Source organism: Coregonus clupeaformis, chromosome 27 (genome assembly GCF_020615455.1).
Source record: "Coregonus clupeaformis isolate EN_2021a chromosome 27, ASM2061545v1, whole genome shotgun sequence".
NCBI classification, from domain to species: domain Eukaryota; kingdom Metazoa; phylum Chordata; class Actinopteri; order Salmoniformes; family Salmonidae; genus Coregonus; species Coregonus clupeaformis.
This window is the reverse complement of record NC_059218.1, coordinates 23386542-23393524: the sequence shown is the minus strand read 5'-3', so window position 1 is coordinate 23393524 and position 6983 is coordinate 23386542.

Below are 6983 nucleotides of genomic sequence, written 5' to 3'. Positions count from 1 at the left end.
TTGTAGCTGGAAACGGCAGCTTTTTAATGGAATATCTACATAGGCGTACAGAGGCCCATTATTAGCAACCATCAGTCCTGTGTTCCAATGGCACTTTGTGTTTGCTAATCCAAGTTTATTATTTTAAAAGGCTAATTGATCATTAGAAAACCCTTTTGCAATTATGTTAGCACAGCTGAAAAAGGGCCTTCTTGAGACTAGTTGAGTATCTGGAACATCAGCAATTGTGGGTTCGATTACAGGCTCAAAATGGCCAGAAACAAATAACTTTCTTCTGAAACTAGTCAGTCTATTCTTGTTCTGTGAAATGAAGGCTATTCCATGCGAGAAATTGCCAAGAAACTGAAGATCTCGTACAACGCTGTGTACTACTTCCTTCACAGAACAGCGCAAACTGGCTCTAACCAGAATAGAAAGAGGAGTGGGAGGCCCCGGTGCACAACTGAGCAAGAGGACAAATACATTAGAGTGTCTAGTTTGAGAAACAGACGCCTCACAGGTCCTCAACTGGCAGCTTCATTAAATAGTACCTGCAAAACACCAGTCTCAACGTCAAGAGTGAAGAGGCAACTCCGGGATGCTGACCTTCTAGGCAGAGTTGCAAAGAAAAAGCCATATCTCAGACTGGCCAATAAAAAGAAAATATTAAGATGGGCAAAAGAACACAGACACTGGACAGAGGAAGATTGGAAAAATGTGTTATGGACAGACGAATCGAAGTTTGAGGTGTTCGGATCACAAATAAGAACATTTGTGAGACGCAGACCAAATGAAAAGATGCTGGAGGAGTGCTTGATGCCATCTGTCAAGCATGGTGGAGGCAATGTGATGGTCTGGGGGTGTTTTGGTGGTGGTAAAGTGGGAGATTTGTACAGGGTAAAAGGGATCTTGAAGAAGGAAGGCTATCACTCCATTTTGCAACGCCATGCCATACCCTGTAGACGGTGCTTGATTGGAGCCAATTTCCTCCTACAACAGGACAATGACCCAAAGCACAGCACCAAACTATGCAAGAACTATTTAGGGAAGAAGCAGTCAGCTGGTATTCTGTCTATAATGGAGTGGCCAGCACAGTCACCGGATCTCCTCCCTATTGAGCTGTTGTGTGAGCAGCTTGACCGTATGGTACGTAAGAAGTGCCCATCAAGCCAATCCAACTTGTGGGAGGTGCTTCAGGAAGCATGGGGTGAAATCTCTTCAGATTACCTCAACAAATTCACAACTAGAATGCCAAAGGTCTGCAAGGCTGTAATTGCTGCAAATGGAGGATTCTTTGACGAAAGCAACGTTTGAAGGACGCAATTATTATTTCAATAAAAAAGCATTATTTATAACCTTGTCAATGACTACATTTCCTATTCATTTTGCTATATTTCCTATTCAAACTCATTTCATGTATGTTTTCATGGAAAACAAGGAAATGTCTAAGTGACCCCAAACTTTTGAACAGTAGTGTACATGTATATATTTGTGTATATATATATTTATATAGTGTATAATGTGTATATTTATGTTGTATCATTCAGGGAACATTTGAAAAAGAGACCTAGGTCTCAAATTTAGACCCTTTTTCCAGTACACAACATACTGACGTCACGCACAGATGTGTGCGGCTCTTGGTGGCAGTTAGAGAGCCATCTGCACCCATTCAACATAGCCTAGATTTACGTTTTTATTACTTCAAAAAATATATATATACTTAGCAGACGCTCTTATCCAGAGCGACTTACAGTTAGTGAGTGCATATATTTTCATACTGGCCCCCCGTGGGAAACGAACCCACAACCCTGGCGTTGCAAGTGCCATGCTCTACCAACTGAGCTACAGGGGACTAACTGTTTTGGTTTTGCTTACAATGATGTTTTGATTCTTGCTCGAACAGTCGCTTAGATTATATTTGGTTGTGATCTTTGCAAAATAACTATTTTGGATGCAGCAGTTGTTAGCTAGAGTGCTAACACTCATTGATATAGGCTGTAACAAAAGCTAGATAAAGATCCATTTTACTGGTTGAAGTGTTTTTTAAGTATAATGCAGTTGATTTGCGATGATGACACAAACATTATAATAAGCAGAACATTGATATGAGCCTTAAAATCCAATTATAATCCAAAAGTAGTGTGAAATGCACTCATAAGCAACATGTAAATAGAGGCTTTTTTTGCTGGTGTTCTATAAGAACTCTATAAGAACTCCCCCTTCTGCCACCAACTTGCACGCATCGACCACCTGCGGCAATGTTTGCTAAAACAGAAAGGGGTCTATATGTCTTCCCTGTTAAAATAAAGGTAAAAAATTATAATAGCAGTTAATTGGCTCTGGCAGCCAAAACAGCCAAATACTCCATCTAAACTTGAATCGGTTCTCAATTGCAGTATGGCTCTAGAAACATAAAGCCCTATAGTTTCATATCACATCAAAATAATTTCACAAATGCTAAATATACATGCAGCTGTCAGTATTTTCCAGTGACAACACGTTTGTGGCGTCCATTTTCCCTTTAAACACAGGTGTTCGGAGAAGCAGATAGGTAATTAGCACAGGTACGCCTCTGTCTTCTATCTGTTTTTCATAAACAAGCGCTGTAACATGGAAATGTGTGGGAACCCTGACCCTTACCCTATAAAGGTGTGTAGTCATTTCACCTTTTTTCTTCTTCTCGCTGATATGAAAGATACGTTCCTTATGTTTCTAAATCCGATACCGCAAGCGATGTGTTTTAACATTCAGAATGAGCATCGGGGCTCTTAACAAAACTCCCCGGGCCAGAAGATACTATCGTCAATAGGCACTAAAGGTAGTTAGCGTATATGAATGGGTTATCCACAGACATACACTGGATGAAATCAGTTGATGATAAGACTTAGAAAAGTTTTAAATACAACAAGTACTGATATTGTATCATATAAAAGCATTTACAGTTTTCCAAGAAAACAAAAATTGAGACATTTATGGTCTGTTTACATATATTTTAGAGGCTATTTATATAGAATATTTGTATAAAATCTGTATAAACTGTATTTATAATTATTTGACAATATTTTAGATTGACAAAAATTATATCACACAATTTCTGATACATCACATGGCTTACTTTTATTTTCCTACATAAGTAAAATCAGGATTATGCCTCAACTGCCATTAATTCCAATTAGACTGGTTTGGATTTCTCCCTGACCAATATGGCTGCCATTTTCGCTCCATTCTGGAACTCTGAGGGTTAATGACATAGCCCCTCTAGTAATTTAATAAGATCTCGATGGTCTCACCTAGCTATGTTAAGATCAATGCACTACTATCCTTTTCATACGAAGACATATTTCCACCAACTTTACCATACTGGCAACTTTTTTCCCGCCTTTTCTTTATATTTGAAAGGTATTGCCGGCATCAAAGCCGAAACGTTTATTTCAGCCAAACGACCTACTAATCATGGCCGTAAAGTTATATCTACAGCTTAGTATAAATGTAGCCATAATGCTGAGGCGGCATTTGCACGCACTACGCGCTGCATCCATTAAAAAATGTATTTAGGATATATCAATTTAGCAAGCCAACTAAAAACAACTTTCTAGACAACAATGTTTTGGTTTGTTGCTAACATTAGCTAGCTTGTTAGCTATCTAGCTGGCTAGCCAGCTCATATAATTTCTAAACATATCTGACAACGTTTTGAGTTGAACTGTAGCCAGCTTTTTATTGACCATAATAGGAAAATGAACACATTACAAGGTCATTATTTACAACTGATTTACAAGTATGGCAAGCGGCTCACGAGCTTGCTGTCACTCAGGTTATCATGACAACGATCACAACAACAGGGTCAAAGTTGAATGTCTCTAGCTCCTTCCCGGCAAAAGCAATGGCGATATAAAAGGCAAATGCTGACAAGAATGTGGTAAATATTTGGCTATTTGAAAGGGTTCATATATATATTTTTTCAAACAAATACATAACTGTCATTGAACAACCCCATGCGATTATTAGATAGTGAAAAAACACACCAATCTCTTTCATTAGTTCTTTAAACAATAAAAGCTAATTTCCCAACATTTCTGGAAATGAATACAGTGCCTTCAGAAAGTGTTACAGCCGGAATTTAAAATGGATTAAATGTTGATGTTTTGTCACTGACCTACAGACAATACCCCATAAGTGGAATTATGTTTTACGACATTTTTACAAATCAATTACAAATTAAAATCTGAAATGTCTTGAGACAATAAGTAATCAACCATTTTGTTATGGCAAGCCTATAAAAGTTCAGGAGTAAAAATGTGCTTAACAAGTCACATAATACGTTGCATGGACTCTGTGTGCAATAATAGTATTTAACATGATTTTTGAATGACTACCTCATCTCTGTACCCCACACATGCAATTATCTGTAAGGTCTCTCAGTCGAGCAGTGAATTTCAAACACAGATTAAACCACAAAAACCAGGGTGGTTTTCCAATGCCTCGCAAAGAAGGGCACCTATTGGTAAAAATAAAAAAGCAGACATTGACTATCCCTTTGAGCATGGTGAAGTTATTAATTGCACTTTGGATGGTGTATCAATACACACAGTCACTACAAAGATACAGTAATCCTTCCTAACTCAATTACCGGAGAGGAAGGAAACCGCTCAGGGATTTCACCATGAGGCCAATGGTGACTTTAAAACAGTTACAGAGTTTAATGGCTGTGATGGACTGAGGGATGGAATAACAACTCTGTAGTTACTCCACAATACTAACCTAACTGACAGAGTGAAAAGAAGGAAGCCTGTACATTTACATTATTTAGCAGACGCTCTTATCCAGAGCGACTTACAGTTAGTGAGTGCATACATTTTCCACACTGGCCCCCCATGGGAATCGAACCAACAACCCTGCCGTTGCAAGTACCATGCTCTACCAACTGAGCTACAGGAGGCCCACAAATATACAAATATTTCAAAACATGCATATTACAAAGAAAATTGGCAAAGCAATTAACTTTTTGTCCTGAATACAAAGTGTTATGTTTGGGGCAAATCCAATACAACACATTACTGAGTACCACTCTCCATATTTTCAAGCATAATGGTGGCTGCATCATGTTAGGGTATGCTTGTAATCGGACTGAGGAATTTTTCAGGATAAAAAAGAAACGGAATGGAGCTGTATACTGAGTATATCATGTACAATTATAATTAATATGCTTTGTTTAACTGATTGAACAAACTTTTTTTTGTACTTATATTTGTGGTGTGGTTTTCATATAAGCCCTTTTGCGATTCCAACCTCACTTGCACACCGTTTTTACCCATTTTTTTAAATCTGTACTGTTTAGTCTTTCATTTATTTTCTGTGGTGTGAATAAATAAAACCTAAGCAAAATCTTAGAGAAACATCTGGTTCAGTCTGCTTTCCACCAGACACTGGGAGATGAATTCACACTGGAGTTTCTTACCAAGAAGACAGTGAATGTTCCTGAGTTACAGTTTCAAATTTTTGTAATTTAGCAGACGCTCTTATCCAGAGCGACTTACAGTTAGCGAGTGCATACATTTTCATACTGGCCCCCCTGTAGGAAACAAACCCATAACCCTGGCATTGCAAGCGCCATGCTCTACCAACTGAGCTACAGGGGAACTAAATGCTGAGGAGTATTTCTAATAATCTGTAATAAAGCCCGTTTGTGGGGAAAAACTCATTCTGATTGGCTGGGCCTGGCTCCACACTGGGTAGGCCTGGCTGCCAAGTGGGTGGGCCTATGCCCTCCCAGGCCCACCCATGGCTGCACCCCTGCCCAGTCATGTGAAATAGATTAGGGCTTAATTTACTTAATTCAATTTACTGATTTCCTTATATGTACTGTAACTCAGTCAAATCTTTGAAATTGTTGCATGTTGCGTTAATACTTTTGTTCTGTATATATGTTTCTGTTTTCTGAACCAATTTCAATGTGTGTAGCATATCCACAAAGTATATAATATCATTTTCTATCATAATATAGAATATACAGTCGTGGCTAAAAATATTGGCATCCTTGCACTTTTTTCAAATAATGCACAATTTCTTCCAGAAAACTGTTGAAATTAAAACAGATTTTGGTATCCATATATGTAGGTCTTTGGTTTGCAGTTGAACAAAATACAAAAATCAGAATAATTTACTAAATGTTACTTTATTAGCGCAAAGAAATCCTAAAATGAATCCTAAAATGCAACTCACCTGTGATGAGTTGCAGGTGCCTGTAATATAAAAATCACTAATTCAACCAGTTTGAATAGAGTAAAGGACTCATTCTTCTGTTTTGTGTCACTGTGTGTACTGCAATGAGCATGGAGAAGAGAAAGACAACCAGAGAATTATCTGAGGAGGTCAGACACAAGATTGTAGCCAAGCATGGACAATCTCAAGGTTACAAGTCCATCTCCAGAGACCTTGATGTTCCTGTTTCCACCGTACGTAATGTTATCAAGAAGTTTAAGGCCCATGCCACTGTAGCCAACCTCCCTGGACGTGGCTGCAAGAGAAAACTTGATGGAAGATTGCAGCGAAGGATTGTTTGAATGGTGGAGAAAGCACCTTGATCAACTGCCACACAGATTCAAGCTGACCTTCAGACACAAGGTACGACAGTTTCAACTCACACCATCCGTCGCCAACTCAATGAAAGGGGGTTATATGGTAGGAAACCCAGGAGGACTTCACTGCTGAGAGAGAGAGACATAAGAAAGCCTGACTGCAATTTTCCAAAACACACCTGAACATGCTAAAATCCTTCTGGGAGAATGTCCTGTGGACAGATTAGACCAAATTAGAGCTTTTTGGTAAAGAAAACAAAATTAAGCCATCAAAGAAAATAACACCTTCCCTACAGTCAAACATGGAGGAGGTTCAGTGATGTTTTGGGGTTGCTTTGCTGCCTCTGTTACTGGGTGCCTTGAATGTTTGCATGGCATCATGAAATCAGGAGAATACCAAGGCATTTTGGAGCGCAATGTCAGACC